At 40.3% G+C, this 9,958-nt stretch overlaps 1 pseudogene; it reads right to left on the reverse strand.

Moving 5' to 3' along the window:
• Positions 1-286: 286 nt before the first annotated feature.
• LOC122305597 lies at positions 287-2,373 on the reverse strand (annotated as a pseudogene).
• Between the last annotated feature and the right edge of the window lie 7,585 nt (positions 2,374-9,958).

The following is a 9,958-nucleotide window of genomic DNA, read 5'->3' on the forward strand; positions in this document are numbered from 1 at the left end:
AATAATCCTAACAATCTCCCCCTCACACATCGAGTTTTGAGTCGGAGGCAGTGATAACCCGTTTCTCCCACAAACTGTTAATAAACCTGGCTTTGATACCAGTGTTGGGTGGTTTTGCCCCTCTCTCAACCTCAAAAATTAGCTCAAGAGGTGAAACTTTCATTCACACTTATAAATTGACTATCAGCCTATTCCATAATTAATGTGGGACAACTCCAACGTGCGTGTATATATATATATATATATATATATATATATATCTTACTCTACATTAATGAAGCAAAGGTTGTAAATCAATGTGCTAAATTCTAATGGTGACAATTAGATTTTATTTATTACATAGTGAATTCAAGCAAACTTAGTTACATATACTATTTTCTTCCACAAAACTAAATTGTTCCCGCGCATACAAATCTACGCATTCCAAGTGCAGACATCAGCAACCAAAAATAGGGAAAGCATAAATTTGTCAATGGCGAAGGCGATAACGAGGAATGGCGAATAGATGCTTGGCTCTTGGAACAGTAAGACCAAACACCTCAGTCATATCCAACTCAGTTGACTGTATGTTGTTTGCAAGAACCCAATCAAAGCAATGCACAAGTTGTGCTATTACAAGCCGGACCACAATCAGACCCATTTGCATCCCTGGGCAGCCTCTTCTGCCGGCACCAAATGGGATTAGTCGAAACTCTCGTCCCCTGAGATCAATGTTACTCCCAACAAACCTCTCCGGGATGAACTTCTCTGCATCACTCCAAACACTTGGGTCTCTCCCAATTGCCCATACGTTTATCATGACTCTAGACTTTCCGGGTATGTGGAAACCATTAACTGTGCAATCTTCCCTGGCCTCATGTGAAAGCAGAAGTGGTGCTACTGGATGTAGCCTTAAGGTTTCCTTTACAACCATGTCCATGTACTCCAACCTATCCAAGTCTGCTTCCTCTACCATCCTCTTCAGGCCCACCACATTTTCCAGCTCCTTCTGAAGTTTCTTCATTACTCGTGGATGCTTCATTAATTCTGAGAGTGCCACTCAATTGCCGTTGCCGAAGTGTCCATCGAGGCTGCGAGCATGTCCTGCCACCAAAATTTTGATCTGGAAAATTAGTGCCATATCTGAATTCAGTTGTAGAGTATAATTCTGTTCTTTACGCATACAGAAAGCGTTTGACTACATTACATTACACAACTACCTGAGAAACTATGAGTTTTAATAAAACCTTTTTTCACTTTTACTTGTACTTTGATTCCTTGCTAAATCAATACATGAATGCAAGTGGTATGAAAACTTACCAAAATTATGGCTTTGATGTTGGACCTTTCAATAGAGTACTCAGATTCTTTTGATCCCATGAGCCTCAGCATGACATCAACAAAGTCGTCGTTGGTCTTATTTTCATCCTTGGACTGGATATGCTCATCAATGATCTTCTCAAAAAAATTATCAAAGATCTTACTAACAGCCTTCATGCGTCGTGTCAGCCCCGAAGGTCAAAGGGACGAATACAAGGAATGTAAGAGCCTAGGTTAGGAACTGCTCCTAGATACATTACCTCCTGCATTACAGCCTTGAATCCCTTCTCATCAAGATCTTTGTCCTCGTACTTCTTCCCAAAAACCATACGGCATGACATATCCGCATTCAGAGATGTAACCTTGGCACTCAGATCTACAGCAACACAATTACTAGCGGCCTCTTGAATAAACTTCACCAGTAGGCCAGTCTCTTCATTTTTCATGGATTTGAAAGAATCGATTTTAACGTTGCTAAGCAATTCGAGTGTACACATCTTGCGTATGTTGCGCCAATAAGAGCCGTACTGAGCTAAGATCATGCTCCTTTGCTCATAGGAGACGTACTTTGCAAACTCGAAGGTGGTCTACTAGCAAACACAAGATCGTGTGCTTTAAGGAACAGCTCGGCAGCTTGAGGCGAGGAGACAACGATAACAGGCACGAAACCTAAGCGCAAGTGCATGATGGGGCCATATTTCTGGGCTAGTCGCTGTAGATTTCGATGAGGGAATTCCCCCAAACTATGAAGGCTCCCAAGGATGGGGAACCCTCTTGGGCCAGGTGGTAATTTCCTATTCTTGTTCCAGCTTTTCAATGCCCATTGTCGTAGGAGATGTGCGAGCACAAGCAGGGCGAGTATGCTCCATGTCCAAGACACGGTGGCCATGTTTGATTCAGATGCGGTAAACGACCGAGTTTCAGGAGAGGCAGATTCAGCTGCTACTGGAGTCTCTGTTCATTCCTGATATATATACGAATTGAACACTCCTAAAAGATTCATACCATTCCACGAATTCACAAACGGTAATGTTATGTAGAGGCGGTGACAATCGAACCACGTACGATTGGATCCGTGGTTCGATTGGATTCGCGGATAAGCTCTTAACTTTTCCGTATGCGAAGGGAAAACACTTTCCAGCTAAAAAATCTACCGACAAAATCTATTGGTTGAAATTTTTAAAGTATTATTTAGTAAATGAGGTTTGCTACGGTTAAGTCCGTATCACCTTACGTGTAAAATTATTATTTTTTATTTTTATTTTTTTAACACAAATCCAACGTTTATCCCTTATCCGATTTTCTCTCTCAACTCACCCAATCCCACCGTACACTACCTGTAGTGCCACCGACTACCTCATTGGTTCTCTCTCATACCGAAAACCCTCCAATCACCTTCGACCGTCCACAACAGTCCCCATGTGTAGCCCCTCTCTCCTCTTTCGAAATGGGTCTTACATGAATTTAGCCACCATGCCGCCTCTGTACGCCAGTCTAGCCACCACCATCGAGTCCCACGATTTCCAAGCAACCCCCACCGTCGAACCCAAGTCACGACAACCCTCTCCTCCCTCTCCATCACATCTCACAATTCGAAATGGGTCTCTTCCTTTCTCGCCACTATGCCCCCGTCGTACGCCAGCCCAGTCACCACCATCGAGCCCCCCGACCTCCCAACAACCCCCACCGTTGAACCTAAGTCACGGCAACCCCCTCCTCCCTCTCCATCGTAGCACATGGCTGTTGGGGACTGGTCGGAGACAGAGATGAAACTAAATGAAAGGAGAGACAAAATTTAACGTGGTTCGGCAATTGCCTATGTCCACAGCTGCTGTGATTTCACTACGAAATGATTTTTACAACAAATTCTCTCTCTCTGTAAACTCTCTCTTCTCACCCACTTGCATTCACTCTTCTTTCTTCTGCACACACCCTTCTCTTCTCAATATGTTCTGCACAATTAAGCTCTCCTATTTATAGGAGAGCAATCCGTAATTGGTGCAGCAATTTGCTGCATCAATTACGGAAGTGGGTTTAATAAACTAGGAAAATACAATGGGTGGGTGCCTTTAGGTGCATTAGATATATGTAGTGCACAACCCACTAAGCCACTAGTTATTGTCTAGTGCACAACCCACTAAGCCATTAGATATTGTCTCCAATCATAACAATCTCCCACTTGGAGACAAATGAGTCTACATATCTTCATAGCAACCATCACAGCAACTTCAAGTCATGCCTTTAAGTACGGAGGCCAACTGAAGCTACACACAGCTTCAGTTTGTCAGCAGTAACTCCTTTTGTGAGCATGTCTGCTGGGTTCTCTGCTCCTCGAATCTTCTCAAGTATCAGTTGTCCACTATCGAGAAGAGATTGTATAAAATGGTATCGCAACTGTATGTGTTTCGTTCTGGAATGAAAGGCTGGATTCTTTGCAAGAAAAATAGCACTCTGACTGTCACTGTGCAGAATACCTTTTTCATTCTTCTTTCCCAATTCTTCCAAGAATGACTGCAACCAAACCATTTCCTTCCCTGCTTCAATTATAGCAACGTATTCCGCTTCTGTAGTTGAGAGAGCAACAATCTTCTGTAACTTAGAAGCCCATGATACAGCTGTACCAGCCAGCGTATACACAAATCCAGTAGTACTTTTCCTACTGTCAACGTCACCTGCTAAATCAGCATCTACATATCCTTGTAGTTTTAAACCTGCTTTCGTAAAGCATAGTGACGTATCTGAAGAGCCTTGCAGATATCTCAAAATCCACTTGACTGCTTCCCAATGCTGCTTTCCTGGATTACTCATGTACCTGCTCACAGCTCCCACTGCTTGTGCAATATCTGGCCTTGTACAGACCATGGCGTACATAAGACTACCAATAGCAGATGCATAGGGTATTCTGTTCATGCATTCTTGCTCTTCCTCCGTCTTTGGCGACTAATCCTTAGTTAGTCGAAAGTAACTAGCTAAGGGTGTGCTCACTGGTTTTGCTTTGTCCATGTTAAACCTTCTGAGCACCTTCCTCACATACTCCTCCTGCGAGAGCTTAAGAGAATTATTAGTCCTGTCTCTAATAATTCTCATACCAAGGATTTGTTTTGCAGCACCCAAATCCTTCATCTCAAACTGCTTTGACAACTGCTTCTTCAGTTTATTGATCTCCTCGATGCTTGATCCTGCAACGAGCATATCATCCACATACAACAGTAGGATAATATAAGAGTTGTCAAAATTCTTCATATAGCAACAATGGTCAGCCTGTAGTCTTGTAAATCCATTACTGCACATGAAGTTGTCAAACTTTTGGTACCACTGTCGCGGAGCTTGTTTTAGGCCATACAAGCTCTTCTTCAGTTTGCAAACTAGATTCTCTTTTCCCTTCACTGAGAATCCTTGTGGCTGGTGCATATAGATGTCTTCCTCCAAATCACCATGAAGGAATGCAGTCTTCACATCTAACTGCTCAAGATGTAGATTCTCTGCAGCCACAATTGCCAACACTAGCCTGATCGTGGTCAACTTTACAACTGGGGAGAAAATATCTGTATAGTCGACACCTTCCTTTTGTTGAAACCCCTTCACGACCATTCTGGCTTTGTAGCGCTTGCTACCATTGTGCTCTTCTTTAATTCTGTACACCCATTTATTGTGCAAAGCCTTCTTGCCTTTTGGAAGCTTGGTTAGCTCCCATGTCTGATTTGACATCAGTGACTCCATTTCATCTTGCATGGCTTTCTCCCACTTGATCGAATCTTCAATTTGTAGAGCTTCATCATAACTTTCCGGTTCACCACTATCTGTTAGCAAGATGTAGTATAGAGATGGTGAGAACCGCTGTGGTGGCCTAATTGTCCTTGAAGATCTTCGAATAACAGTGAGTGGTGTACGTTGTTCGATCTGTGGATCATCATTCTCTTGATCCTCGTTCTGATCAGTGTTGACTCGAGTAACATCAAAGTCAACAACCTCAGGTTTCTTTGGCTGCTCCTCAGGTTCAGCTTGTGACCTAGCTTTGTACAGAATCTGCTCATTGAAAATCACATTTCTACTTCTGATGATTTTGCGATTTTTATCATCCCAAAATCGATAGCCAAATTCTTCATCACCATAACCGATGAAAAAACATTTTCTGGATTTGGCTTCTAACTTATTACGATCAGTAGAATCTATGTGAACATATGATACACAGCCAAAAACTTTCAAATGGGAAAGATTTACCTTCTTTCCGCTCCAGACTTCCTCTGGTAGATCGAACTTTAAGGGAACTGAAGGTCCCCGGTTAATCAAATAGGCTGTAGTGTTAACTGCATCAGCTCAAAAACATTCAGGCAATCCTGAATTCAGCCTCATGCTTCTGGCACGCTCGTTGAGAGTTCTGTTCATGCGTTCAGCTACGCCATTCTGCTGCGGTGTCCTGGGAATAGTCTTTTCAAATCTAATCCCATTTGCAGCACAGAATTCTTTGAACCCTCCATTGATGTACTCTCTGCCATTGTCTGACCTCAGACATTTCAACTTCAAGCCTGTTTCATTTTCAACCATGGCTCTCCACTTCTTGAAAGTGTCAAATGTGTCAGATTTATTTTTCAAAAAATAAACCCATACTTTCCTGCTTGAGTCATCAATAAAAGAAACATAGTACCGCGATCCTCCAAGAGAAGCGACTGGGGATGGCCCCCACAAATCTGTGTGCACCAACTCCAACTTTGTAGATTTTGGAGTTCTGTCATTTTTCAAGAAACTAACATTTTTCTGTTTCCCAAAAATGCAACCTTCACACATGTCGAAATCAGTTGATTCCAACTTTGGTAACTTCCCCTTGGATAATAGTACTTTCATTCCTTTCTCACTTATGTGACCAAGCCTTTGATGCCATAGGTTGGCATTTGCGTCAACAATTGCAACAGTATCTCTAATGCTTGAAGTCATGTATAGAGTACCTGTTTTTGTGCCTCGAGCTACTACCATAGCTCCTTTTGTTATCTTCCATGTGCCACCGGTAAATAGTACCGAGTGCCCATCAGTATCAAGTTGTCCTATAGAAATCAGGTTCCTCATGAGCTTGGGAACATGTCGCACCTTCTGTAGCAACCATGCACTTCCATTGGGCAGATTGATTTGTACATCTCCCATGCCTTCGATTTCCAACGCTTCACCATCTGCTAAGTACACCTTTCCGAAATCACCAGTGACATAATTCTGCATGATTTCTCGGTGTGCTGTAGTGTGGAATGAGGCTCCTGAATCTAACACCCAAGATTCAATTTGGTTGTCGATTGAAAGGAGTAAGACATCTTGGAGATCTTCTGTTGTGGCATTAGCAGAGTCATGCTCAATCTTCTTCTTTGCTTCCTTGCAATTATTTCTGAAGTGGCCAATCTTGCCACAATTCCAGCACTGTACTTGTTTTTCGGACCTTGATTTACTTCTGCCTCTTCGGGACTTTGACCTGCCCCAATTTGAACTTCTACTAGCTCCTCTACCTCTTGTCTCGAGGTTTAAGGCAGAACTGGAAGTTGATGCTTCTCCTGTATCTCTCCGGCGAACTTCCTCGCTAAGAATATGGTCCCGGATTTCTTGATATTTCATCTTTGTTTTGCCATAAGAATTGCTAACAGCTGTTCTCATGGCCTCCCAGCTTTTTGGCAATTGAGCCAAAGCAATCAGTGCACGTACTTCATCATCAAATTCAATCCCCACTGAAGCTAATTGATTGATGATGGTGTTGAACTCATTCAGATGCTGAATAACTGGAGTTCCTTCTGCCATTCTCAAGTAGAATAGCTTGTACATCAAATGCACTTTGTTATTGGCTGATGGTTGCTCGTACATGTCTGATAGAGCTTTCATCAAATCTGCCGTGGTCTTTTCCTTTCCCACATTGTGTGCAACTGATCTTGACAGTGTTAGTCGAATGACTCCCAACACTTGTCTATCAAGGAGACTCCAATCTTCAATGCTCATGTCATCTGGCTTTCTTCTTAGGAGTGGAAGATGTAGTTTCTTCCCATAGAGATAATCCTCTATCTGCATTCTCCAGTAGCCATAGTCTGTACCGTCAAATTTCTCGATACCAGCACCTTTAGCTTCTTCTCCAGCCATAACTTTACAAATGAATTCAAATTTGAATAAACAAAGATCACCGTTGCGTCCGAAACACTCGAATTAGTTGAAAACGAGTCCGGAATCGTCAAAATTGGATCAAAATTGAGTTTAAATAGGCCAAAACAGTTTCGGCCAACCAGAGTGCGACAAGTGGCAGTCAAATGGCTCGGTTCAGTCAAACGGCTCGGCTCCAGTCAAACGGCTCGGCTCAGTCAAACGACTCGACTCCAGTCAAATGACTCGGCTCCAGTCAAACGGCTCGGCTCAGTTAAACGGCTCGGCTCCAGTCAAATGGCTCGACTCAGTCAAACGGCTCGGCTCCAGTCAAACGACTCGGCTCGGCTCGGCTTGGCTCGGCTCAGCCTTGGGTGCGCGTGGGGACACGTGAGTTGCAGTATATGCACGCGCCAATCTTCTCGGGGCGCGTGTGGGCTCCTCCGACCTCCGTTTCCGATTCCGTTTGCGGCAACGGATTCGTCTTGATGCAAGGAACACCCTGGAGTTGTCAAAAATTGATTTTGAGCAACTTGAATTTTTACCGTAGAAATGAATAGTACCTCACTAAGTAAGTTCCCAGGAAAGATTGGAGGGTCACAATGGACACACTTAAAATTTCCAATCTCCTAGACAGAACCTCCTTAGACTGTACGTATTCACACTACCACACCAAAACTCCACCCCACAAAAAGAACCTAGTGGCTCTGATACCAGTTGTTGGGGACTAGTCGGAGACAGAGATGAAACTAAATGAAAGGAGAGACAAAATTTAACGTGGTTCGGCAATTCCCTACGTCCACAGCTGCTGTGATTTCACTACGAAATGATTTTTACAACAAATTCTCTCTCTCTGTAAACTCTCTCTTCTCACCCACTTGCATTCACTCTTCTTTCTTCCGCACACACCCTTCTCTTCTCAATATGTTCTGCACAATTAAGCTCTCCTATTTATAAGAGAGCAATCCGTAATTGGTGCAGCAATTTGCTGCATCAATTACGGAAGTGGGTTTAATAAACTAGGAAAATACAATGGGTGGGTGCCTTTAGGTGCATTAGATATATGTAGTGCACAACCCACTAAGCCACTAGTTATTGTCTAGTGCACAACCCACTAAGCCATTAGATATTGTCTCCAATCATAACAATGGCCACCCGCTAAGTCACGGTAGTTTGCCATTTTTAGGAGTGGGGGGCTTCAGGGTCTTGGGGAATTTAGGGAGAAATTGAAAAATTTGCTTAGGGATAAGTTGGTCAATATACTTAGCCATGTAAAGTGTGTTTTGGCGGATGCCAAATAGTGGTTGATGCCAATACTTTTTTCTTAATAAATTTATAATTTTTTTTATATTTTTTAAAAATATTTAAAATGTTGTTAAAAAATAAAAAAACTTTTTACCATATACGTTTGTAATAAAATATTAAATTTCATAATAAGAAATCTAAAGTGAAAATATAAGAAAAGTTATTTAAGGTTGATGATCGATATAAAAAGCAGTTGAGATATTTTATCCTTTAAATTTCATTGAGTAAAAAAAAATTATTTAAATTTTCAATTATAGCAATATATATTTAATGTGATATGAGAATATTTAGATTTTATATAAAATCTGATAAGGTAGGTTATATACTAGAGAAAAATATGACAGTTTAAAAGATTACTTGATAGATTTCAAGAAGAAAATAAGTTTTAAATAGTTTATTATAAAAATAATAATAGATGAATATTATTTTATATAACAATCTTGTCAGAAATTTGAAATATATATTAAGGGCAGGTTTGAGACTTCAGATGAAACATAAAATAAAATTATCATATGATCTCATTTTATCTCATTTTATTTTATTTCCAAACGTAATTCAATTGCAAGATCTCCAAACTAATCAGTACAACTTTACAAACTTTCAAATAAGAAATAAAAAAAAATTCAAACTTTTTCAAATCTCAAAATAAAAATAATATCATAAAACTATATTCTTACAATATTTATTTAGTTAACTTTTTCTTTCTTATTTTTCAAAACCCAAAAAATATTTAACTTAAACTATCCCACTACTTCTATTTAAAAAAAAAAAAAAAACTATCTTACTACTATTTACAAACTATTCACAAAATTCTTATCTTATCTTACTCGCCAAACCTCCCATAAGTTGTATTCTTAGAATTTTATTTCTGCGTGTATGTTATAAATTATCAAGATCTAATTTTATATTTTGTTATGTTTTTATAATGTTTTAATTTCTTTTTATTTTGAATAAGATAAATGATGTTTGGTGTGAGCCTCATGCATTCATTTTGAAAAAAAAAAAAAGTTGGTAAATCTAATAGCCACATGAAAAAGTTATTTTTTAATGGTAGACAATACTTTTTCAAAAGAAGTATACAAAGTTTGCATATTTTAAAACTGTATTCAATATTACTCTTTACATAAATATATCACATAATAGAAATACTGACCCCCTTGACAAAATTGCTGGTTTCACCACAGGGCGCATACTAAATGTGCACCCCATATACGTACACCAATGCAATTGCAATTTTTTTTTTTTTTTTTTT

The sequence above is a fragment of the Carya illinoinensis genome, chromosome 3 (assembly GCF_018687715.1).
Source record: "Carya illinoinensis cultivar Pawnee chromosome 3, C.illinoinensisPawnee_v1, whole genome shotgun sequence".
Classification (NCBI taxonomy): domain Eukaryota; kingdom Viridiplantae; phylum Streptophyta; class Magnoliopsida; order Fagales; family Juglandaceae; genus Carya; species Carya illinoinensis.